Source organism: Pholcus phalangioides, unplaced genomic scaffold (genome assembly GCF_987345545.1).
Source record: "Pholcus phalangioides strain wild (caught in Gottingen) unplaced genomic scaffold, Ppha-v1.0 ptg000027l_1, whole genome shotgun sequence".
NCBI lineage: Eukaryota > Metazoa > Arthropoda > Arachnida > Araneae > Pholcidae > Pholcus > Pholcus phalangioides.
The window spans coordinates 3,626,023-3,652,912 of record NW_028301617.1 but is presented as its reverse complement, the minus strand read 5'-3'; the positions used below and the strand labels follow the sequence as shown (position 1 = coordinate 3,652,912).

General features: G+C 43.0%; 1 protein-coding gene across 1 annotated transcript in view; it reads left to right on the top strand.

Annotated features, from left to right (window-relative positions):
• Nucleotides 1-26,890, top strand: part of LOC149068092 (FMRFamide receptor-like) — a 143,622-nt gene that overhangs the window by 41,555 nt on the left and 75,177 nt on the right. The gene's annotated exons all lie outside the window — the stretch shown is intronic.

The window sequence follows — 26,890 nt, the reverse complement described above, 5'->3', positions numbered from 1 at the left end:
GAAATTTTGCTGACAAGAGGTGGGGGGGGGCGGGTTGTCAAAAATGGCTAAAAATTAGCTTCCGTAATACTTGAACGGCCCCTAACCGCAAATAAAAACGAACCCGTTTAAAAAAAAAAAAAACGGGACATTTCAATTAAAAAAAAAAAAAAAAAATTCAAAATTCCCAAAGAAAACCAGGAATATACGGGACATGTCCCGTAAATTAGCGGCTCATTCCAGCCAACCAATTCCCTATAATTAGGATCCACAACGAGATAACTCAATTGATTCCTGCAACTACGACAAAAACCCTCTAAATATCGGAAAAATAATAGCCAATAGCCTCTAACCAAACTAATAGAATAAAAACCCACACAAAAATCCCTTTTAATATCCCTTCAAAAAAATGTATATGGATGTTATTAACATTTGAAGCGAAAAATGGAATACCTAATCACGACTCCATTAAAATCGGAAAGAAAATTACACGAAATTTGTAATAACTTTCCCCGATTATAATAATTTCTTCTCTCTTTATATCGATATTTCATCGGTTTTTTTTTTTTTTTTTGATACATATTTTTGTTTCATTATCATTTGAATTTTGGGGGGGGGGAAAGGAGAAATTGATACGTCAGAAACCAAATTTCAATAATTTGAGGTTTCTTTTCGTTAAAAAGCGAAGGAAATATTTTTATTAAATATTCAATTATTATTTTTTGCGTGGGGGTTAGAGTTTTCATCTTCGTTTCCTTTCCTGAGGGATAAAAGAATCGATTGAAATTAGATTCAGAGGAGAGTTATTTCGAGATATTCGGAGACATTTTATTTCTCTCCCCCTACTCTTGTATTTGAATACGAATATTGTGGTGTGAGGATAATATTATAAAAGTTTCATTTATAAAACTCGAGAAATACAACCAGTGAGGTGACCGATTGCGTTTGCTAGAATGCTGCTGTTACCAATGCTCTTATTGGTTGCGTTTTCAAACTTTTGTAAAAGTATTTCTATCGAACTTTTGTAATGTAATCCCGGCCTTGGATGTGTTACTGCCAAAGCCTGAATTGGCTGATGGTTTTCGAGATGTGGCCGGAGATCCGCGGCCAAAGTTCGATGGGCTGATGTAAGACGGTCCGGTAGGTGCCAAAACCAATCATTTTTCATCGCCAACGGGATGTAGCTATATTCTATTAGCTTCCGTGGCACGAAGGGTTCACCCGAGCCACGAAGCCAAGAAGAGAGACCTTATCCAGGACCTGGCCCGGCAGAGAGCTCACTGGAGCCACCAAGCCAAGACGAGTAGACGTGGAAAGAACCTAGCCTGGTCACGATAGAGGGCTCACCCGACCCAACAAGCCGATAACAGTAGACGTGGTCCAAGACCTGGACTGGCCACTGTGCAGGTCTCATCCGAGCCGCCAAGCCGAGAAGAGTAGACGGGGATCCAGGACCTGGTCTTGCCACGGTAAAGAGCTCACGCGAGCCGCCAAGCCGAGAAGAGTAGACATGGTACAGGACAAGGCCTGGCCACAGTATACGACAAAGGGCTCCCTGGGGCTTAAAAGCCATAGACATAAATTTTGTATACTGGAAAATTTTTTTCTAAATCGTAACCTTTTAAATGTGTATCTACTTTTTTTAGGAATAGAAATCGACTGAAATTATATTTAATACTAATATTTATTTTATACTAATATTAAAAGTCCACGTGTTCAATATTTTTCCTAATATACGCATTTCAAATCGGGTGATTCTTTTTTGAAGCACACTGTATAACTGAATGGAAGATTTCGCAATATGCCGTCACATTATGGGATGGGAAAAGAGAACCGATTGTATGGAATCATATTGACCTAGATGTTGGCAGGGAATCGATAAGGTAAAGTTTACCATTATATTTGGTCATTCTTTTTTGTCGCTCACATGCTTGCATACTAGGTCGCTCACTAATCTGATTCCTCTCTCTCTCTCTCTCTCCAAGTCACTCTTTTCGTTGCTCACATGCTTGCTCCAATCTATTCGTCATTCCCATACACACACACTCTCTAGGTCACGCTTTTGAACATTCCCCATGCTTAAACACTCTCTATGACACTCTTTTGGTCATTCCTGTGCTTGCACACTCTTTAGGTCACTAGCCAGAATAACACTTTCTCAAACCAAAATACTGATATTCTGTTCTAAGAAGGTAACTGAAGTAATAAGAATATATGTACATCGCAAATCTGGTTGTCGTGTAATTTTATGAATATACAGAAGTATAGTGTAAGGGGCCATTCAAATATTACGAGAATACTTATATTAAGCAGATTTTCAGAAATTTTTGACCCCCCCCCCCTTGTCAGCAAAATTTCGTCAGCTGCTTAGAATATTTCATATCTTCAAAAAGGGGTGGTTGATGGCGTAAGCAACCTTCAACCCCCCCCCCCCGATGCTGACGTAATACTTGAATGCCCCCTAATGGTGGTTGTGCGTATTCTTTTACATCTACGGGTAGTCTGCCTGGTTCTAGGCGAAGCTAGTCGATTGTAAATTGGTACCATCACGAGTTTACTCATTGCGCGTAGCCAAGAGTATCCACACGACTGGCGTTTTGCACGATTTCCATTCCAATAATAATAGTCCTCTCGAAGTCTACTGGTGGGCAGATCAGTTCCTTGTGTGCCTATTTGGCCAGTGCGGCCCCCACCGGTTGTCAAATCAGGAGTAAGGGATAAAGATAATTACAGGAAAATGTATGAAAAAAAACCCGTTTTTTTTCTCCAAAATTCAAACTACGGATGTAATTGAATGGACTAATTTGAAAAGAAACTAATTTTTGATGCATTGCATCTTCTAGATGGGAAATAGACCAGAAAAAAAAATGTATATGTATGTATCAGTTATGAAGAAGTGTGGCCCAGGGTGAAATTTCAGTGACTAAATTGCCCGTTTCTCACCACATTAGTATGGCGGGGACACAAATCTGCGCGTTTCCTGGGAAGTTTCACGAGTGCGGCTTATACACCGGAGTGTTGAGCGGCCCGCGACGCTGCCTGCAGCTGACCATTACGTCGGTCCTTGATCAGCGAGGAAGGTGGCCAACCCTGATCTAGATGTTGGAGAAACGTCGACTCCAATGAGAGGAATATCTTATGGTCTTCTCCAAACCTTTCTTCTTCTGAAGAATCACAATAACAACAAGGATGAACTTTTTCAAGTTCATTTCCAGCTTTAGACACCCCTCTCCTTGAGATAATTTTGTTTTGTCTTTCCTGGTTTGGCAACGCTTTCTCCGTCTCTTAAGTGTCATTATCTCCGACAGAAATAAAAGGCCCACAGGGAAAAGGGAAATGGATACAAGTGCAATTCACGGAAAAAATACTGAATCACGATGGCTGACATCATCAACACAGAGAGACATTCGCGACCCCGAAACATATTTTTAGACGCCCCGAACGGCTGCCAGACACGAGAAAGATATCCCTGTATCTTTTTTCCCCTCTCCGTTGTTTCACTCGGATTTTCTGTTTCTTCTTATTGTTATCACTGATGATCTGCGACTTATACGAGCATTCGTCCGTAAGTCGGAATCACGTCGATTTGTCGGTAATTCGCCAATTCGGGATCGGTATTTTGGGTCCTCCTGGATCTTTCTGAAATCCTGTTCCGTGCATTATTTTTCAGAAATTAAGAAAGTATGAAGGGTAGGAAGGACGGAAATATTCGTAAAAAGGGCAAGGGACCGAAACAAAAATGTGGAAATTAACGGAAAATGAAGGAATGATTCAGAAATTTGGAACAGAACAAAGAAATGGCAGTGGGAATTAAGGAAATACAAGGAAAAAAACAGAAATTAACAAAACACAACATTAATCTATGTACACTCATGTCCAAAAATTAAGGATAATTCATAATCACACCGAAATGGAAATCTAAAGTAAAAATTTCACCTGTAGAATTATCACACACATCTGCAAGAATGATATGCAAATTTCAGGAAGCTACCAGATGATGCCGATAGTACGTCGCAATCACGAGAGTGTAAGAGGGGGGGGGGTATATAAGGAATGGTGGCAAAGAAGTGAAATTGTTCACAAGAGTTCTGTAAGGCGCTCAGTGCCATAAGCGAATAGTTATGATACAGAGGACGCATGTGGATGATTTTTTACGTGGTAGAATTATCGGCCGCCTGGAATGTGGGCGTACTCAGATGGAAGTATCCGAGGAACTTGGAATTGCCCAAAGTGTCATTTCTAGGCTTTGGCAACGATTCCAAGATAACGGAAATGTCAGTAGACGTTACAGTACAGGTCGCCCCCGAGTTGCAACGCCGAATGAAGACCGGTATTTGGCAGTAACTGCCAAAAGAAGCAGACGGAGCACAGCATCCGACCTGTCTCGTCAGCTATCTGCAGCCACGGGTACCACAGTTTCAAGGCAACCCGTGTACAGACGCTTGGGAGATATTGGTCTATATGCTCGCAGGCCTGTCAGATGTGTTCCGCTCACGGCAACTCACTGTCGGCAGTGATTAGCCTGGAGTAGAGAACATGCAATGTGGACATCGTCGCAGTGGGCTTGTGTGATGTTTTTCGACGAGTTCAGGTTTAGCTTGCAGTCTGATTCACGTCGGACTTTCATATGGAGAACGCCAGGTACCCGTTACCACCAAGACAACATCATTGAACGACACCGTTACGGTGGTGCAGCATTGCTCGTTTGGGATGGAATTATACTGGGTTCCAGAACAGATCTGCATGTTTAAACCGGAACCATGAAAGCCCAAATTTATCGGGACATCATTCTGGAACAACATGTGCGTTTGTTTAGGGGTGCCATGGGCGCAGAATTTGTGTTTATGGATGACAACGCCCGTCCTCACCGAGCAAACATCGTAAACGAATGCCTTGAATCTGAGGATATAACCCGTATGGAATGGCCAGCACTCTCACCTGACTTGAATCCGATAGAGCATGTGTGGGACATGCTTGGCCGACGAGTCAACCACCTCCTACATGTGTACCGGAACTTCGGAGAGCATTGCTTGCTGAGTGGAGTGATCTTCCCCAAGATCAGATCGATAATTTGATACTCAGCATGCCTAGGCGTTGTACGGACTGTATTTCATCGCATGGGAGACATACAATGTATTAACCATCATACCAACCATGTAATAGAAAGTTTTTGTAAAGGAGATATTTTTTACAATTGCTCCAGGGAGCAAAAATCGTAGTTTTTATGAATGGTATCATGCATACACCATCGTTTTTGTTCTTTATCTTCTGTTTAATAAATGGGCTTTATGAATAAGTAACGTTTGTTTTGTTTCTGAACCTTTATTTGCCGGAGCTGACATTATCCTCAATTTATGGACATGAGTGTATATAAAATTCACTTTTTGTCTGTCTGTGTTTTCTATGCGTATCTAAAATTTTTGACTGATCGTCGCCAAATTTTGAATACACAGTATATTGAACGATAGACTATAGCTGACGATAGTCTGTCGCCCGAAAATGAGCGGAAAAACCGGTGGGCAACAATAGTTACTAGGCCTCAACAAGGAACTTTCGGAATGTTTACTTTGGTTATAGGGGCCGCTCAAGTATTACGTCATCATCGATGGGGTTTCCAATTTGCTGACTTTTGATGACAGGGGGGAGGAGGGTTTTGGATATTGCTTACGTCATCAACCACCCTTTATGAAAATATGAAATATTTTCAATACCATCTTACTCGGTGCGCCAAAAACGAGGAAAAACCTTTCGATAGTTTGTGGGCACTTGAAGTCACACCCCCCCCCCAATTGATAAGTGCCTTACAGAGCCATTTTAGTGATCTCTAAATGTTTCGCGGATCCATTATATGCCGCGGATCACATGAGTGATGTAGAACCGCACTGGAGGCCACTTAAGTGCTCTAAAACTAAGTCGCATGTGACTCGAGGGATCTCTAAATGTGTCGCGGATCGCTTAAGTGTTCTGGAACCGTGTCCCGGGTCATTTAAGTGATCTGAAAATGTACCACGGGCCGCTTAAATATTCTGGAATTGTGCCACGGGACATTTAAGCGATCTGTAAATGTGCCGCTTGGTTCTTTTTTTTTTTTATTACAAAATTAGGTTTGAGGAGGGCAGGCTGCATCTGATAACCCCCCGGGGCCATATTTGGTGCGCGGGTCAAGGGTCTTTATGCGATTTATCATTGTATGGTCGCAATTAATTTATTGAAGATAAATTTTGCGTTCATAGCCTTCAAAAAAACATTGAAATTAACAGAAATTGAGTATAATAACATATAAATGTAATTTCTTCCGAAATTTCAATTAAAAAGGAATTTTTTTTGCATTAAAAAAATAAATTTTTGATCGTGGGAGGGGGCACGAGAGGCCCCCCTATGCCCCCACCCGTGTACGTCTCTGATCCCACCAATATGCGTTAGGATTCAGAGGGGCAGAGCTGATGACGAAATTTTGCTGACAGAGGGGGGGGGGGAAGGGAGTCAAAAATAGCTAAAAATTTGCTTACGTAATACTTGAACGGCCCCCTTACAGTGGTTCCCTAGCAATGCGCTGCAGACGAGTATATGCTTTTACAATGGTTCGTCCCTTCTTTAACGCTGCCAGTATTGTGTGTTCATTCCTTTATAATGGTTTTTCACTTTCACAATCCACCCAGTAATTGAAGAAAACCTGGGCAGCACCGGGTATTAGAGCTAGTTAGGAATAAAACCGAAATTAAGAAAATAACATGGTCAAAGCAGGACCGTCTTAAGATCATCATGGGCCCCCGGGCCAAGTGATTTTTCTGAGGCCCTACCAGGCAAATTCATGAAAATTTCAACCAGATCTCATTTTTGTGAGGCCCCCGGGCCGTGCCCGGGTGGACCCATGCCTTAAGACGGCACTGGGTCAAAGTGATTTACCAAAACACCACCAAAGTCCACCTGTGTTTCGCCAAGAGCGCCAAATACAGTGAAAACCCTTCTTAACGGACACCCCCCCCCCCTTCAGATGCGGTCACTCGTCTTTTACAGCCAAATAATAATTTTCCCGTGTAAAATAAACCTATGCTTTTCAAGCCCCTGTTTAACGGACGAATTTTTTTTTTTGTTCCTCCGCCGGTGTCCCCTAAATAGAGGTTTCACTGTACTTCGGTTCGTTACTCGAAACGCCCGTGAATTCGGGGAGTAGAGTACTTTTAAAACGGTAAAAGAAAAAACACCCACTCGCTTGTGAGAGGTTTCCTTTTTGGGTACTTCCACACTCATGTACGAAGTGGTCCTGCGATTGTCGCAGGACAGTCGCGAGAGAACAATCGCAGGGCAAAGGGTGTTCCGCGACTTTTATCCACGACGAGTCGCAAGTCCAAGTCGCGAAACACGCGTCCACACTCGTATACAAAATCACGCAGCGCGTGCTCTGCGACTTGCCGCTCGACAAAGCGAACGATTTGTCGCGCGACTTCGTACATACGAGTGTGGACCATAGACTTAAGATATAAATAGACCGCGCACGCTATTCATAAAACTTGTCGAACGTGAAGAAAAGATGAGCAGTATTGTCGGGGAAAGAACAGGTTCTGCGCTATTACATTTGGCGCGTTTTCGCAGAAGCTACGATGTTGCTGTAACGAAATTTGACTCAATTCGATCAAGTTGATGAAAACTTTCCTTTATTTTTTCAATGAATTTCACTCATTTTTATGTGAAATATTTAGGGAGTATCAGATTTGAAAAAATAAATTCTATAAAATAAACAAATATTGGAAAACCGAATTTTTTTATTTTCCATTAAGGGATAATTCTTAATAATTTCTTAACACATGGGTTTTTAAATTTTAATTGAATATATAATATTTGAAGGAAGTGAATATAAACAGTATAAATTTCATGAAATAAATTTTTTTGGCACAGTTTTTAATAGCTTTCTAAATATCTATACACACACAGGAAACAAAATATTGTATACAACAAATATATAATGTTTATGTTACTGTAAATTTGATACATTATACATAACATGTTGGAGTAAAAATAAATGCTAGAAAATCGTATATGTTGTAAAGCCTAATTCATTTATATTTTTAAATATTCTCTTCATTCACTTTGTCGCTTTTAATTTCGAAAATTTATTTATACTAGGGGTTATTGAAACAAAAATATATCTTTCCAGAACATTACAATTACTCTATATACTCATGATTAATGTATAATTAACTATAATGCATCATATTATGTTATGTAATGTAACACATTCACACTCATGCCATATTCAGTCATGAAATAATATTCAAACAATAAGAAAAAGTTTCATTTCTAACATTCCTGAAAAACCTTTTATAACCTCATCACACAAAACTGTAAACACTTACATAATATTTCAGGATTAAAATAGATTTTACTCAAGAAAATTACAGAATCTCATCATCAATTTCTCTAAATTATAAGAATTAAAATTCCATGTAGAATTAAAATTCCATATATATATATATATACACACTTTAAATTATTACATATATACTCTACATGGAATTTTAATTCTTATAATTTAGAGAAATTGATGATGAGATTCTGTAATTTTATATATATATATATATATATAATATTTTAGGATATAATATTTCATATATATAACATAATATTTACACATGCCACACATATATATATATATAAATGTGACATATGTAATCTCTTCGCTCCAAAAGTATGCATATGTTAATCTTAATTTAAGGTATTAAATCGTTTTTAGAATGATTCTTTTTCAAGATAACATCTGAGGTACACAATATATGACTTCAGGTCTTAGTACAGATATTGACTCAAAAAATCAATTGAATAATTAATTTTCTTGTTTGAAGAGGCAATTTCACATACAACAAACATAAATTAATGAATAAAAATATTTCTTTTCTGTAATAGTTTTATCTCAGGTGTGAAGAGGGGTAAAAATACTATTATTTTTAGAGGTTGTTATGCATTTTTATGCCAAACTGCAATTGTCTAGAGGGGGGGGGGGAGTTTTCCTCCCATTCTATTTAAATAGAATATTTTTCATAAATTTCTCCTTCTGAAAAGCATATTTTCTTCCAAGTTGAGCAAAACTCGAATGAACTCACTAGCTCGCCAAATCTCGCCAAATCTTGCGGAGACGTATATTTCAGTTAAAACTTCATAAAACTCACAATTTCAATCATTTATTGCCAAAAATTGTATTAAAACATTTAATAATGATTCATGACATTTGAATTTTACCAAAACTTGGAACTTTAATTGAATTAAATCCAAAATGGAGTTGTTAAAAACTGAGATTACGTCAGAAATCCATTGCATCGTCAATTTAATATTCCAATTTTTAATTTATAAGAAGGGGAATAAGCAAAAAAGTATTCCCTTGTGAAAGGATAATGTTCCTCCTTTCCTAAACCGTTCAGAACATCCGAAAGCTGCACACGTGGTGACCATTCTAATGAAAAATAAGACAGCACGTGTAGATCGTCATACGAGTAGCCATAAGGAAAGCATTGCCAGCGAGATTCCCTGACCAGCCTTTCGACCGGAGTCACGTGACTCCGGATCTTTGCTTCACATTGTAACCCCTCGCGCGCACTCTATAGTATTATTACTCTGTGGTGTGGACGCATACCCACCCTCAGGGGAAAAGGGGTAACGTTTATTCAATTAAGTTATCCTTTTTCCTTCCGTGGCATGTTATCATGGCGATACGTTATCGATTCAGAAATTAATCTCGGCTTCTGTACAAAGAAAGATACTCTCGACGAAGCTTTCAGTGTCGGAATTAGCGTCGTCGCGAGGCCTCTGTTGTCGTGTTAGCTGATCGATCCGAGGATAAATTCGCCGTTGCGTTCAACGCCATCATCAATGAACGACGCTTCCGTCGAGTGTTGAGTTTGAATCGCGTAATTGTTTGATCGATATCGGAATCGTTTTGCGATGCATTACTTCGTTTGAAATTATTTTAGCGCCCCCCCCCATCCACCAACATGATAGGGCGTGGAAAATGTGAAAATGAATGGAATGGAATAATGGAGCGAAGAAAAGGACTAATCAGATCAATCAATCTAACTGCTGGAAAATAATCTAATCTCTCACAAAGAGCTACCTGTGTATACAGGGTGTCCCAGGAACTATAAAGATGATGAAAGATAATGAGAGCCATGGGCCCCCTGCAATAATGAAATGAAAGCTACGGACCCCCCCCCCACCCCCTCCCCGCAACAACAAAACGAAGGCCGCGGACTTTTTGTACCAATAAAATGAAGGCTACGGGGCCCTTGCAACAGTAAAACGAATGTTGCAAGGGACGATGTTGGAACGACGGACCCCTTGCAATAGTAGAAATAGTAGAAAGGTCACGCACCCCTCCCCCTTTCAACGGCAAAATGAAGGTCACAGGCCCCTTGCTACAGTAAAACGAATGTGACGGAAACCTTGAAATAATAGTAAAAATGTCACGGACCCCCCCCCCCCCCCCAATCTTTCAACAGTAAAATGAAGGACCTATTGCGACAATAAAATAAAGGCTACGTACCCTTTTCAACAATAAAATTAAAGCTGAGACCCCCTTTCAACAACAACGAAAAAAGAATGCCACGGATCCTTTGCAACAATAAAGTAAAACTCACGCACCCCCTTTGCTTTGTTACAATTAAGATGCGCTTTCATGGACCCTTTCCAACACTAAAATCAATCCCACGGACCCCTTTCAACAATACAGTTAATGCCGCAGACCCCTTGTAAGAATAAAACGAAGGCCACGGACACTTTTCCTGAATAACATTCGGTATAATACAATAAAAAGAAATATTTAATAGTTTTCTCGTTCAAGCTTATGGACCCCCTCTTCCCCCAGAGGTTTCCCAAGGACCCACAAAGGGCGCATGATCCCCCGTCTAATATGGCTTCGGCTAAACACGTTCAAGCAGTTCTGGTGAACCCCGTACATAGAATTTTCTTCTTCCGTCCAATCTTTCACTGTCATTTTGCGGTCTTTTCAAAATAATTAAAAATTTTTTTTTTGGAAATTTCGTTCTTTTTACGTGATAAAATGACCTTTTCCCTCACGTAAAAACGCCGGTGTTTATTGTCTTCCACTTTTAATGAGACGAAGTAAGAACTCATTTTCTAATGAACTCAAATCAATTAATTAAAAAATTTCTTCTCTGCGAAAATTTATTGGAAGATAACAAAGTCTTTGCTTCTTTAACGAGACTAATTACTATTGTGTCCTGTCTGTTCCGATCGATGCCATTGTTGCGAGTAGTATACGCAGTGTGTGTGTGCGCTCATTTCATTATAAAGACTTCGCTTCGTTAAATCGGATGCGCGTTAATGTAGTCTTAGGGTCGTGACGTGTGACATTAAAATATCATTTGAGAAATCCCTAAATGTTTCCGAAATGAGTCACTAGACGTTGTGGGGGGGGGGGGTTTATTCGTGTATTAGGGACCGTTCAAGTATTACGTCATCATCGATGAGGGGTGCTGATTTGCTGACTTTTGATGACAGGGGGGAGGTGGGGTTGGTAATGCTTACGTCATCAACCAACCTTTATGAAAATATGAAATATTTTTCATAGCATCGTACTCGGTGCGCCAAAAACGAGAAAAACTTTCCGATAGTTTGTGGGCGCTTGAAGTAACATTCCCCTCCCCCCACCTATTGATAAGTGCGCTACAGAGCCACTTTAAGCCCCGTTCACATGTGCAATAAAACACCCCGGGAAGTTCCCGGTAACGGGGATTTTCGCTACAAACCATTCACATGACGTTTAGTTCATGCCAGTATTCCCCCTCTTTTTTCCGGAAGTCGTCTCTGGTTACGTAGGTTGAACGGTTGAATTCAAGATGGCTGACGATGAAGCTTACAGTAGTTTCGCGGCGCAAAGGATTATGGGAGAGAAGGTCGGTGTCGACCACCAATCCACCCCAAGAAAGATGGCCTTTTTTTGATGAGCTTCTCTCCCATCTTTTTCTTCCCTACGAGGGGAAAAAAGTTGTCATGCCGGTAATTATCACCAAAGCGACCCCTAATCTTGCACATGTGAACTGGGCTTTAGTGATCTCTAAATGTTTCGCGGATCCAAGTGATCTGGAAATGTGTCCGCGCCGCTTAAGTGCTCTGGAAATGTGTCCGCGCCGCTTAAGTGCTCTGGAAATGTGTCCGTGCCGCTTAAGTGCTCTGGAACTGTGCCACGCATCACACAAGCGATCCGTAATTATATGCTGCGGATCACTTAAATAATCTGAGAATCTGCCGCGGTTATATATATAAATTGAGTGATGTAGAACCGCACTGGGGGGGGGGGCACTTAAGTGCTCTGAAACTACGTTACATGTCACTCAAGGGATCTCTAACGGTGTCACGGATCGTTTAAGTGTTCTGGAACAGTCCCGGGTTATTGAAGTCATTTGAGAATGCGCCACGGACCGCTTAAATGTCCTGGAACTGTACCAAGGGACACTTAAGCGATCTGTAAATATGTGCCGCTCAGTTCATTTTTACAAAATTTGGTTTGAGGAGAGCAGGCCGCATCACATAACCCACAGGGTCATATTTGGTCCGCGGGCCAAGGGCGTTTATGCGATTTATTATTATATGGCTTAGAGGGTGGATCGCAATGAATTTATTAAAGATAAATTTTGATCCCACCAATATTCGTTAGAATTCAGAGGGGCAGAGCTGATGACGACATTTTGCCGACGGGGGGGGGGGGGGTCAAAGTTTTGATTACTTTTGCTGACAAGGGGGGAGGGTCAAAAATGGCTAAAAATTTGCTTACGTAATACTTTAACGGCCCCTTACGACAGCTTCGAGGGGTGTTTTGGGTGATGCTTACGTCATCAAACATCCTTCACAAAAATATGAAATATGTGGCTTCTTACTCGGTACCCCACAAAGCCCTTTCGCTAGCTTGTGGGCACCTGAACCAACATTCTTCCTTTTGATAAGCCCCCCACCCCTATTATCACCGTAGCTATCTGTAAATGTTTCACGGATCCAAGTGGTCTGGAAATGTGTCTCCGGGGCCGATTAAGTGGTCTGGGACTGTGTCACGTATCACTCAAGTGATCCGTGCTATTATGAAGCGGATCATTTAAGTAATCCGGGAAAGTGCCGTGGGTGACTTGAGCTATGTAGAACTGCACTGGGGGGGGGGGGGGTCACTTAAGTGCTCTAGAACTGAGGCAACATGCCACTCAAGGGATTTCTAAATGTGCCACCGATCGCTTATGTGTTCTGGAACCGTGTTGCGTCACTTCAGAATGCAATCTGAAAATGCGCCACGGGTCACTTAAGCGATCTGCAAAAATGTGCCGCTTAGTTAGTTCATTCTTACAAAATTAGGTTTGGGGTGGGGGGGACAGGCCACGTAAGATAACCCCCAGGGCCACATTCGGTCCTCGGGCCAAGAGTTAACTATATATGACTTGGAGCGGTGTTTCTCAACCTATGGTCCGCGACGATGGCGTATGGTAGTAGGTGGTCCGCAGGCACAGGCTTGATAATTCAATTTTAACTGGATAGAAAAGTATCCAATCGCTGTAATTGATATTATAGAGTAATATCCATATGGATACGCGAGTAAAAAAATTGCATCTTCTTACTTAGATTCATTATATCTCATCAAGGGTAATTGCGATTCTAAATACGGGATAGAAAAGGTTAGTGCGCTAACCTCTCGATGGTGGACTCCCTGCGGTAGCAATTTTTTCTGCGGTCATGTACAGTATATCGCCGTTTCTGTTGTACCTCTGTGTCAGGAAAGCGAATTCGGTCTTCCTCCACGTGGATAGGAGATCCGTCTTCGAATAATATAAGAACTATAGGGAATCCCTCCCTTAATGGGCACTCCCCCACCCCCTTAGCGGATACCTCTCGATAACGGCCACTGTTTTTTTTTCTTTTTTTAATTACGTCAACGGGCCCCAATGTATTTTACAAATACAAATACAATGCCACAAAAGGCAAACTGCCCAACGAGGTGGCTGACTTAAGAACATCATGGATCCCCGAGCCATTTTTTGGAGGCCCTACCTACTACTGCTACACCCCCCCCCCCTACCCAGCGGAACCCCCCAACGAATCGGTACATGCGGTAACGTGCGTGTACGTGTAGTGAAACCTGACGTGAAGTTTTTTTTTTGTTTTTTTTGTTTCTATGTAATGCTTGTTATGGCCGCTGTGGTGGTCGAGTGGTTACAGTGACGGACTCGCGATGCGAGGATCCGGGTTCGAACCCCACAGTGGTGGTCGGCTGAAGTTGGTTTTCTGTGGTTCCCAACTTCAAGGCGCAAATGCGAGCCGATCTCCCCGTTAAAAAGTCTCGCCACAGAGAGCAACAGTCCTACAACGATAAATCGTTCAATCATAACACTTCACTCATAGTTAGAAAAACTGGTGGCAGATGGCAGCACTACACATAACAAGCATTACTGAGAAACAACAAAACTTCACGTCAGGTTTCACTACACGTACACGCACATTCCCGCATGTACCGATTCGTTGGGGGTTCCGCGGGGGGGGGTGCATGTGTGGTGTAGCAGTAGTAGGTAGGGCTCGGGGATCCATGATGTTCTTAAGTCAACCACCTCGTTGGGCAATTTGCCTGTTGTGGCGTCGTATGTGTAGTGCTGCCATCTGCCACCAGTTTTTCTAACTATGAGTGAAGTGTTATGATTGAATGATTTATCGTTGTAGGACTGTTGCTCTCTGTGGCGAGACTTTTTAACGGGGAGATCGGCTCGCATTTTCGCCTTGAAGTTGGGAACCACAGAAAACCAACCTCAGCCGACCACCACTGTGGGGGTTCGAACCCGGATCCTCGCATCGCGAGTCCGTCACTATAACCACTCGACCATCACAGCGGCTTTTGATATCCATTGAAGGACAGTCCTTGTTAGCGGACAAAATTTTTGCTACCATGGGTATCGGATGACGTACGCATCGTCCAAACCCCCCCCCCTTCCCGTTTGTCGTCAAAAGCCAGCAAATCGGAAAACCCTCCCATCGATGCTGACGTAATACATGAATGACCCCCCACCCCCTCCCTAACACGAGGTACCAATGTAAACACACCACGAAATAGTTTTGGTAAATAATGGTATATCTTTTGACGAACGAAATTTTTGAATGAAACACAACGGCACATTTCTGCGAGCGAAATTGAGAAAATGAGGCGTCAAAATATTGGCACGATTCGTATTTTTTTCAGAAATTCAATTCTCACCACCATTTTCCTGAATAATCAGTCAACATTTTGTAATTTCCCCCCCCCCCCGCCATCTGGAACCCCCCCCCCCCAAAAATGCTCTCCCGCACCCTCAGGTTGTGCGCGCGCGCACCCACGGTCGGGAACCACTGTCCCGGCATAACATCAAACAGAATTTGTTTTTCATAAAATTGAGCCAAAGTAACCCGTTTTTTACGGTCGAAATACGTCTTTAACGTCATTTCGGCTCAAAGTTACAAAAGCTTCTTTTTGAAGGTTCTTTCTTGTCGATCGATTTTATTCTTTTCAATTTCTTGTTTCTCATTAAATCTCATTGATAATTAGAAAAACATAATTAGAGGGTATTAGGGGTTTTTTTTGGATCAACTCATTTAAGATTTTTACACGTTTTTCTTTACGGAGGCTATAATTGAATTTCAAGAGCTTTAAAAACACTAATTTTTCATCGCGTTTACCATCAATTTTAAAAGATTAGAGTCGCGATACAGATTAAAACAGGGGTGTGCAAGGTAGCATGCATGCTTCTTATGGAGCAGTGGATCCCAGAGTATGGGTCGCAACCATCCCTGGGGGGGGGGAGGGTGGTGGCGTCAATGAACCAGAGATGTGGTCGCGTTAGATTCGGCGTTGATTTGAAAAAAAAAAACCCACTTTACTCAGTCAGCTGAGCCAATTACAAATACAACGCCACAACAGGCAAATTGTCCAACGAGGTGGCTGACTTAAGAACATCATGGATCCCCGAGCCATTTTTTGGAGGCCCTACCTACTACTGCTACACCACACATGCACCTCCCCCCCGCGGAACACCAAACGAATCGGTACATGCGGGAATGTGCGTGTACGTGTAGTGAAACCTGACGTGAAGTTTTGTTGTTTCTCTGTAATGCTTGTTATGTGTAGTGCTGCCATCTGCCACTAGTTTTTCTAACTATGAGTGAAGTGTTATGATTGAATGATTTATTGTTGTAGAACTGTTGCTCTCTGTGGCGAGACTTTTTAACGGGGAGATCGGCTCGCATTTGCGCCTTGAAGTTGGGTACCACAGAAAACCAACTTCAGCCGACCACCACTGTGGGGTTCGAACCCGGATCCTCGCAACGCGAGTCCGTCACTATAACCACTCGACCACCACAGCGGTGTACGATGTATCATATACAATGTAATTTTATCGAATTCTACCAGCACCTCCTAGAGATAGGAGGCGTCCGCACGGGTTGCCATCTGTAACGTCATTAAGACTACCTAGCCAGTTTGCCACATCTTGAACGACAGCATCCTATTCGGTTTCTTCTTATTTTGGCGTAGGATCTTCCAGGGTTGGCTCACATGGTGATCGGATGTGGGGCATGGAAATCGCCAATTATGAGCCCGATCATTTCTTTTCCGCACAACGATGATGCCGGCACGGGCGGGGAATTTTTTTTTCCCCCCGGAATATTTCTGAGGGGAAAAATGGACTACTTGCTGACGTCACGAGCAGCGTGCGGTGCCAATCTATCTGAAGGAGGTGCTGCGTCATAAGGCAGCCCTTATTAGTCCTGCTTTCTTCCTTCGCAAGGATGGGTATAGGTGCTGCCATGTTGATATGTTACGGCCGCAGCCCCGAATTAGGCTAGTTTGCCGCCTACCGGACAATAAGCACATCGGACATTGGTAAGGGATCTCCAGCTGCTTCACGAAATGGCCGGTCTTACATAATGAGGACAATAACTGAAAAAGATAATTTTGGAAATAATTAGGTAAAATGGACAGTATAGTCCATATTTCACTTTGGACAGTATAGTCCAGTTTACGAAATTGCGAAATTGCCGGTGGAACTTGATCGAACCTCTTGGCCACTTCGCGAAGTTGCCGGCCCTGTCGTGAACTGGCCGCACTTCGGGCTCCTTGGCAGTAACATATACGTTGATCATACAGTGAGTAATTGCTCTTAAAATGCAGCCATGCTTTTAGATTTTACTTCAATGTCCACCCTGAGCAGTTCTTGAACTGCACTCACTCAAAGATGTTCTGACTTTATTAACCACTTGCCTGATGGGTTTTTAATTTTTTCCCGCACAGAAAATGTCAGCTAAGAAATTCGGTTAATCTCTCTTTGGCGAATTGGCGATAAATATGGTAACCTTGTCCTAACCTAACCGCATGTTAGAGAAAAGAAGAAGGAAGGAAAGAAGGAGGGTATATAAAAGAGTAGGAAAAATAAAAACAAATGAAAGGAAAACAATAATATGTAGTAAAAGCCCTCTTAACGGACATCCCTCAAATGCGGTCACCTCTCTTTTACGGATAAATAATAATTGTGTAATAAATGTATACATTTCAAACCCCCAGATTAACGGTCACCCCCCTATTTTACGGACGAAATTTTGGGCCTTTGTTGTCCGCAGAAGAGAGGTTTTACTGTAGTGTATTAAGTATAAGATATGGACTTATCTTTTATTCTATATATCCCCCCTTCTCTGTTATCTGCAATACTTACAAGGTAATAGAGTAGGTACGAAGTAGATTTCTCTTTTCACCCTCACCTACCTGTTCTCTTTGGCTCTTAGAAATATATAGTAGAAGGATACACATCACGGAGGTAAACAGAACTACTTTTTTTATGGCAGGGTTGCAACAAAGCTTCGCGGTGATGCGGATAAAGGAAAGAAAACATAGAGATAACTTTTTCTTTAATTTATTCCACTGGCGTTTGGACGCAATACTGCGTCCTTGATCGTAAAGTGGGTAACATTAACATTCTTTTGGGCTTCCTCCACGTGCATTGAAGGCCCCTTTTTCAAATAATAATAACTAGGGAATCCCTTCAGTTCAGTTGCATAATCTAAGTAATTATATCTCAAGATTATGTATCTGGATATAAATTATTATTATTATTGCACGAGGCCGTAGCGTTCGCGCAGAATTAGTTATATTTTCACTTTCCGTTAGCGTCCTCTAGGGGCAAAGATTACGACAAAGCTCGGGCAAGTCAATTTCGGGAAGAAGCGGACGCCTGTCAGGCAAGAGGGAAATTTTCCAATTTTACGGCATGGTTGGATTTCTGGTAACAAATACCAAATTGGCTGAAGTTAAAAAAAAGGCTGCGCTCAGTAGCGTGATTCTGGGAAGAAAACGATCGTCTCTCTCTATGGTATAATGGTAAGTGAGCTTACCCGGTATGAAAGCGGTCCTGGGTTCGATTCCCGGTGGGGCGTAGTGACACTTTTTTCCTGTCCAACTCTTCGTATTATCCAGAAAACCTATTATTGATTTCAAATACCATTTCTATTTTCTAAAATGTTCTCGAAAGTGTATCCATGTAAAAACATTACACACAAATTCTATTATTATTGAGTATTCTTGGTTCAGCCAATCTTACAGGTGCCGAAACAAAACTGGAGCTCAGCATGAAAATAATATCCTCACCCCCTCACTGATCCCCGCAAAAATCAATTAGATCTTATGCAACTCGTAACGGAAAGGTCGAATCCTCTCCTATCACCAAAGTCTTAAGCAATTCCCTGATTACCATCGATGCCAATGTCCGCCCGACTCCTCAAGCCTGGCTCACACACACCCGCACGGAGATAAACTTTGGCGTGTAAATTAAATGTTACGCCATCGTTAATCCTCTTATTCTCACCCACCCCCGTCCCTTTTGTAATCGACAGCTCGGGATCGCAACGCGGATTACAAATGGATTTCGCGTGTTTTTGGCAAAAGGAGGAGGAAGGAGGAGATGCGCTTGCTCCTGTGATACCTCTTATCTTGGAACTTGTCTAGTTCGATCAAGTCCTTGTATAATTCCGGTTCCCATCTGACACACCGCGGCAGCAAATGCTATTCCCGTAGAGAGATACAGTGCAATAAAGCTTCATATGAAATGTGACACGCGTCTCCACAAAATCCGCAATTCGTACCCGATACCCATTAAGTAAGAGGATTGGGGATTCGCATCGATCGGGTTGTTTACTCGTCGACGGTATTATTGGTAATTGTAATATATTTGTGGTTTCTGGATATACAAATGATCAGAAAGAACCGAGATCACTCGAGTGATTTGTCAATGCTCCGCGGATCACTAAAGTGATCTGTGAACGCCACGGACCTACTTGGCGTGATCTTAAAATACGCCACGGGTCACTTAACCGAAACTGGAAATGTGCTGCTGAGTTCATTTTAACAAAATTAGGTTTAAGGTGGCGGGACACATATGATAACCCAGAGGGCCACATTTGGCCCGGGGGTCATAGGTTTAGCATATATGGGCTTACAGGGCCGTCATTTCAACTTTTTCCAAGGGGGGGGGGCAAAGAACATGTACTCAATGTATTTATAATTATATATATATATATATATATACACACCAAATGACGGGAATGACTGGCCACTTTAAGCCAATGTTGGCATCTCAACCACTGTTACCACTCACTTGCTCATTCATACGGTCATTCACTTAAACGGTCACTTACGCACCCACTTGAGCAGACCGTTCCTCATACGGTCACTCTGCCACTCAGTTGGTCGCGCATCAGCTCATCAAGTCACTTGGTCATCCACCCACTTGTTCCGTCACTCATACGGTCAGGACAGGTGAAATTTCCAGGGTTGAAATGTACCTGGGATGTGCCAGGAACGAAATATCGTGGGCGAAATTTTCTGGGGCAAACGAGACGAAAGGTGTCGGGGATGAAATGTCGGAGGCGAAATATCAGGGGCGAAATCTCCTGGGGATGAAATGTCCCGGAGATGAAACGTACAAGGGACTAAACGTCGGGGGTGAAATGCCGGAGTAGAAATTTCACCCGGTACATTTTACCGTGAAATGTACCGGGGACGAAACGTGTCGGGGATGAAATGTCGGAGGAGAAACATCAGGGGCGAAATTTCCTGGGGTGAAATATACCGGGGACGAAACGTGCAAAGGCAAAATGTCGTAGACGAAACTTCGGGGGCGAAACGTCGGGGGTGAAATGTCGAAGGAGAAATATCAGAGATTAAATTTGCTGTGGGTGAAATGTACCGGGGACGAAACGTGTCGGGGATGAAATGTCGGAGGAGAAATATCCGGGGCGAAATTTCCTGGGATGAAATGTACCGGGGACGAAACGTACAAGGGGCGAAACGTCGGGGGGGGGGGTGGAATGCCGGAGGAGAAATGTCAGAGATGAAATTTTCTGGGGTGAAATGTCAGAGATGAAATTTTCTGGGGTGAAATGTACCGGAGACGAAACGTGCAAGGGCAAAATGTCGTAGACGAAACTTCGGGGGTGAAATGTCAGAGGTGAAATTTCCTGGAGCGAAATGTACCAGGGACGAAGCGTCGTAGACGAAACTTCGAGGGCGAAAAGGTACCGGGGGAAAAAAAAAACGAAACGTATCGGGGGGGAGGGGGGAACAGAATGTCAGGGGCGAAATTTTCGTAAACCTTAATAACCGCAATAGATAAATAAACACCCACACACACAAACACTCAGAAGGGTGGGCGCGTCGTTACGGAAAATAACTCCGAATAGAGGAAAATTTTGTAACGGGCTGAGCGTGTGTAATCCTCTTTCGTCCGCATCAAATGGACTTCGTGAAAAGGATCCACGCACGATGAATGGATCCTCTTACCCCCCACGAAGAATTCATTCACATACAAAAAAAATGATCCAATTTCACGCTCAGGTGGGACGGAATATTCTCCCCTCCGGCGGGAAAACATTCTTCAACCATTTGGGCGAACAAAATGGTGGCAGAGAGAGAGAGAGAGTGGGGCGAGCGAGAGATACGTGAAAGAGTGTGACGCGTCAACGAACACATTCAATATTATAAGTCATCATTACATCCGCCTACGTTACAAAAGTTAAGACCATGGACACACTTTCGATTCTCTACCAATCGGATTACAGCAACTCTTCACGTGGAAAGCCGATGACGCTGTTTGGTGGGTGGGTATTAACCGGGTGCGGATCCAGGACGGTGTGTTGGGTGGGGGCGGATTGTGTAAGTTCGTTGAATCATCCCGTTTTTACGGGACGGATGAACTCCTCCATATTATTCGGCTCTCAGAAAGATAAAGGATGGGGGGAAAAGGTTGTTCGCCCCTCCTTCACTCTGGATCGACCGCTGAGCGACGGCAAGCATCTTCAGCTGTGAATGGAGCGGGGGCAGATATGCTCTGGGTTCCTCTTTTTTGGTCACTCGCATGCGTGCGCACTTTTTTTTTTTATCACCAAAGTGCTTGCATGCTTTTTTGGTTACTCGCGTGCTTGCGCACTCCCTAGGTCACTCACTCACTTGGTTTCCTCGTGCTCTAGGTTACTCTTTAGGTCGGTCACACGCTGGCTTCCCCCACCCCTTATTCTCTGGTTTCCACTCTTTCGGTGATTCACATACTTGGACACTTTTTTGGTCACTCACGTACTTGCTCACTATTTTTTGGTCACACACGTGCTTGCACACTTTTTTTGGTCACACAGGTGCTTGCATGCTTTTTTTTGGTTACACAGGTGCTTGCATACTTTTTTTTTGGTCACACAGGTGCTTGCATACTTTTTTTTTGGTCACACAGGTGCTCGCATACTTTTTTGGTTACTCACGTGATTGTACACTCCCTAAGTTACTCACTGACTTGCTCCCCTTGCATTCTAGGTTCCTCTTTCGGTCACACACGTGCTTGCACACCTTTTTTTGGTCACACAGGTGCTTGCATACTTTTTTTTTGGTCACACAGGTGCTCGCATACTTTTTTGGTTACTCACGTGATTGTACACTCCCTAAGTTACTCACTGACTTGCTCCCCTTGCATTCTAGGTTCCTCTTTCGGTCACACACGTGCTTGCACACCTTTTTTTGGTCACACAGGTGCTTGCATACTTTTTTTTGGTCAAACAGGTGCTTGCATACTTTTTTGGTTACTCACGTGATTGTACACTCCCTAAGTTACTCACTGACTTGCTCCCCTAGTATTCTAGGTTCCTCTTTCGGTCACACACGTGCTTGCAAATTTTTTTTTTGGTCAACACACGCGCTTGCATACTTTTTTTTGGTTAATCACGTGCTTGCACACGCTCTAAGTCACTCACTGACTCACACACGTGCTTGCACACCTTTTTTTTTTTGGTCTCACACACTTTTTTCGGTCACTCCCCTGCTTGCACACTCTGTAGGTCAAGGCGTATTCATGGTACAACGACGCCCTTCCCGCATTCCACTCTAATTTTCTTGACCACTCATTCCTTAAATTCGCCAACCGCGGGCCCGTTCAGCAACCCTGCCTCCCCTCCCCACCGTAGTAAATACGCTTTCGGAGGGTCCAGCGATTATTTCCGCTATAATAATTCCCTCCGAAATCTCCCACCAATCGATACCACGCCGAAAGATAATGGCCAACACCCGAGATTCTCTCCAGTTTAATTCAGACCGCGATACCATCATTTGATCAAGTGTTTATCGGCTCTCGACGAATTCCAAGCGAAACAGACACATTCCATCCGAAGATGGAGGTGCGGTGGAGGGTGCGGGGGAGGGGCGGCGAGGGGGGGGGAGGAGGAGGTGGTTGGCGGTTATTATTATCAACATCACATGATCTTGAGAGAATTCCTATCTTCTCTTGAGATAATGACATCAGGACTTAGGTTGAGTTTGTTTTGGTGTCGGAGGTGGGGGGGTGGTTATTATAAGAAAAGCCTTTTTGGATCATCATATCCACGGAAACTATTCTAGAATGCTCCATGGGATAATGCACGTTACACCACTTACATGGAATTCGACGCATTTTCGAGAAATTCCAGTGTTTAGTAGATGCTATCGGAAGAACTTGCAGAAGTTTTTAACGGGTTTCTATTATCGGAAGACTGCATGCTCTCTGCATTTTGAGCATCGTTTTGTGTGTTTGTGTGTGTGTGTGTTTATCGGCATCCACACACACACACACACACACACAGAGAGAGAGAGAGAGAGAGAGAGAGAGTGTGTGTGTGTGTGTTAATAAAAACTATTACAGTTCTATTGAGTTATGCGTTTTTGGCATTACAACAGGGATTCTAAACCTAAGTTCAACAGGGTTTCTGTGGTCAAGACTCAGTTTGTGTCGCAGTAATATTTTTTCTAATACAGGGTGTCTAGTACAGGTAGTAGTAGGGTGTTGGTCATCTGGTGGCCTTTGTCGTCTACGAGCTATTAGTTTGTCCTCCCACATGGAGCAACATAACACCAAACATGCCCATCCCGCTTTGTCTTGCGGGATATAAGCGAAGGATTACCTTGCGGCTGGACCATGCTGGAAGAACTCTCCTGGCATCCGGGCCCGGTGAACATCCCCCGACTCGCAAGTCACCTGGTCCGCCCCCGCCGGGGACCCCCACTCCATTCAGAGCAACTGCAGCAGCCACGCTCCGGGAAGCTCATTGAAACCCCCGTCGGCTAAGGAGGAGCACAGGTGGACCACCCGCCAGCATCGCACCGCCAGATCTCCGACCCAGCGCAGAAACATCCCGGCGGTCCTCGGTTCCAACCAGCCCACGAAAGAGCACCTCCGTCCGCCACTCATCGCCCAAAGGAGCAGCAACAGAACGAAACCAAACGTTCGAAACCCCTTCTAGTAGCTCGTGTCTGTCCATGTCATCATTGCACTCTGTCCCCGCGAATCCATCTGTAGATGGACTCGTGGCATCCTCGACTTCCAATCACTCGCTTCAGCTCTCTATACAAATCTACAATTTTACATCGATCGTCGCACAAATTTTGCATATATACCAAATGAGACCCGGCTTAAACGATAGGCTACTTTAAAATTTCGTCAGCAGGGCAAATGCCCCAAACGGGCCAAAAAACTGTCGGGCAACAATGGTTTTTGGGCCTCAACAATCACTTTCGGAACGTTTACTTTGGTTACCGTGGTTCCCTAGCAATGCGTTTCAGACGTGTTTTATGCCTTTATAATGCTTTGCCAAATTTTCAATACTCTCAGTAATGAGGCTTTTTGAATAGACGTCATAATCATCATCGTTTTGAGGGTCAGGAAAAGGGTGATCCCCATAGAAATCAGTGTTAAAATTGCCGATTTTACTGTAGAAATGCGGAAATTTGGTAGGGTTTTCTGCCACATCAATAATTTTAAAAATTGTATAGAATTCTCGATTTTTGAAATATTGAGTTCGCTTAGAGATATTTAATCTCCTGGGCTTCGTATAGGATTAGCCTGGCCTACTTTTGAGTTGGATATGCATGCAATAACATTGATTTCAACTTTTTATTTATATCTTCTCAAACATGAAAATTAATGTCTCCGTATTGTCTTTTTGATATTCAACTGCATAAATTGATATAGTTTAGGTTGTTTTAAAATCAATTATGGGTCCGTTAACTTAGACACATTTTGCATGTCCCTCAAAGAAAGAGGGAGATATCACGTGATCCAAAAAAGCCTCATTGAAGAAAACCCGGGCAGCGCCGGGTAATATAGATAGTATACAAATAAAAGGTAACGGAAACCTGAAGAGCATCATTGTCCTAATTTCATAAAGAATTGACAGTGGGAATTCATGTGAAACATCATTGTTCATTGAAAGAATGAAAAGTTAATGGCTCGAAATCGGCGTCTGAGCAAGAATCACTTACATCATGACCCTCTACGACAGCAGTCACTCCAAAATAGCGGACACGAACTTCGCGTTAGGTACGCGCACGTGTACCAATTCGTTAGAAGTTCCTCAGAGGAATAATGGACGAGGTGCATGTGTGGTTTATTAGTAGCATATCCTGTCAAACTGTCCATATCACGGTCCCAGCAACACGGTTACGCAACATTTCCCTATATCAGCTGCGGACGGCATTCGCGCACTTACCTTCCTACGCGATTTTGGATTGTTATCGGATTTCTCGGACGACATTATCAGGGCTTCCGGATTATGAATTTATGTTGCCGGTTTTCAATTATCGCCATCTTTAGAAAACGACCAACGTCCTCATTGCATTAAGAAGCTCTTGCGGCGTCTAGACTCTAGGCGCGGTAGCCTAGTGTATGAAGGTGGTCGAAAATCCATCGAAGTCTATGAACGTATTAACCCTGTATAGCGACGTTTTCCTGGGAGCAGGTTATTACAGCGCGCGCTGCGTGAAAACGCTGATTGGTAAAAAAAAAAACCTGAATTTCAGGTTTTTTACCAATCAGCGTTTTCACGCCGCACACGGCGCAACAGTTCTATCCCTAGGAAAACCCGGCTTTAACGTTGAAAACGTTTTTTTTTTTTTTTTTCTGACGTGAAAACGTCTATTCGCTCGTTACAGTGGTGGACGGTCGAACTTTCTTTTCTGAAAAAAACACCATTAGATTTGAATAGCTGATACCTACGAGCAGGGCCGTCTTAAGAGCAACATGGGGAGGGGGAGGGTCAGAGTTTTTTTGACTTTTGCTGACAGGGGGGGGGGGTCAAAAATGGCAAAAAATTTGCTGGCGTAATACTTGAACGATCCCAATGTCTATCTGGGAGGATTTGCAATGCCTGAGTACGCCCGTACGTTAAGACGACCACTGGCTCGGATTAGAAGATGTATGGCGAGAATTATTCCGAAGTTCGTCCCGCTTTTTGTTCGAAATATTTGTATAAGCAGAGGTTATTGTCACCGCCGCATTTTTATATATAGAAGTTATATACGCCATCTCATCCTCATTGGCGTCGACTGTGACTTATCCACGGGAAAACCACGCCAACGGAACAAAAAAAAACAACTTCTTGACATTGACATTTTGAAGGATCATTGGATGCTTTAGCTCCAACGTTTCAATCTCTCTCTCTTTCTCTGGCAGCACCTTGAAACTACAAACTCCGCGACTGCAGCTTCCGTAAATATGCGTCCTCGTTTCCAGGTCAGAAAATAAGATAAAAAGTAAAGGATATATAGAGTGTGGAGAAGAAGCTCGAGGGAAGCTCAAACTGTCAATTTCTTGAAACTTTCCTTATTGGCTTATTGCCCGAGAGCCCGTTATAAATAAGATCTTCACTCTTCCACCCCTAAAATTCAACGGAAACCTTTATCCTACGTTGAATATAGACTTTGATTTTTTTTTTTTTGCCTCTTCCCCAGCTCTGCATGGGGAAAAGGTGAGAAGAAACGGCAGCAGAGTTGTTTTCTTCATTTTTTATATATATATATACCGGAGATTAATGCCTAGATTTCAGTCTATTCCCGCGTTGATATTAAACAGGAGGAAACGGCCGTCGTTTTCGATGTGGATACGTCTTCTGAACCACGTGACGATACTGGGTGAATGTCGCAAGAAAGTTGCGTAACGAAATTATTATATTTGTGTGTGAACGCTCGTATCTCAAGAAGTATTCAGCCAAAAAATCAAGAGTTTTTTGCATGTCTGCGGGCAGGTCTCGTCAAGATAAATTCAATGATGCTACTCTGGTTTTGGTAACTCTTCCGGTGTGGGCACGAGGCTCGCGACCCGCTTCCGTAACGAAATTGAGGCTTGCAGCCCACTTTCGTAACGATATTGTTTTCACGCTATATCTCAGGAGGTTCCCAATGCAAATAAAAGGCAATGGTATAATCTGTTAGACATTCCAAAGACAAATCCGAAGATACTCTACGGACTTTAATACATTTTCCGGTCAGGACACATCAGGCACGCGGCGCGCTTTCGTAACGAAATGGGCCCACCCGGGCACGGTCCGGGGCCCTCAAGAGAAAAGAGAGCCT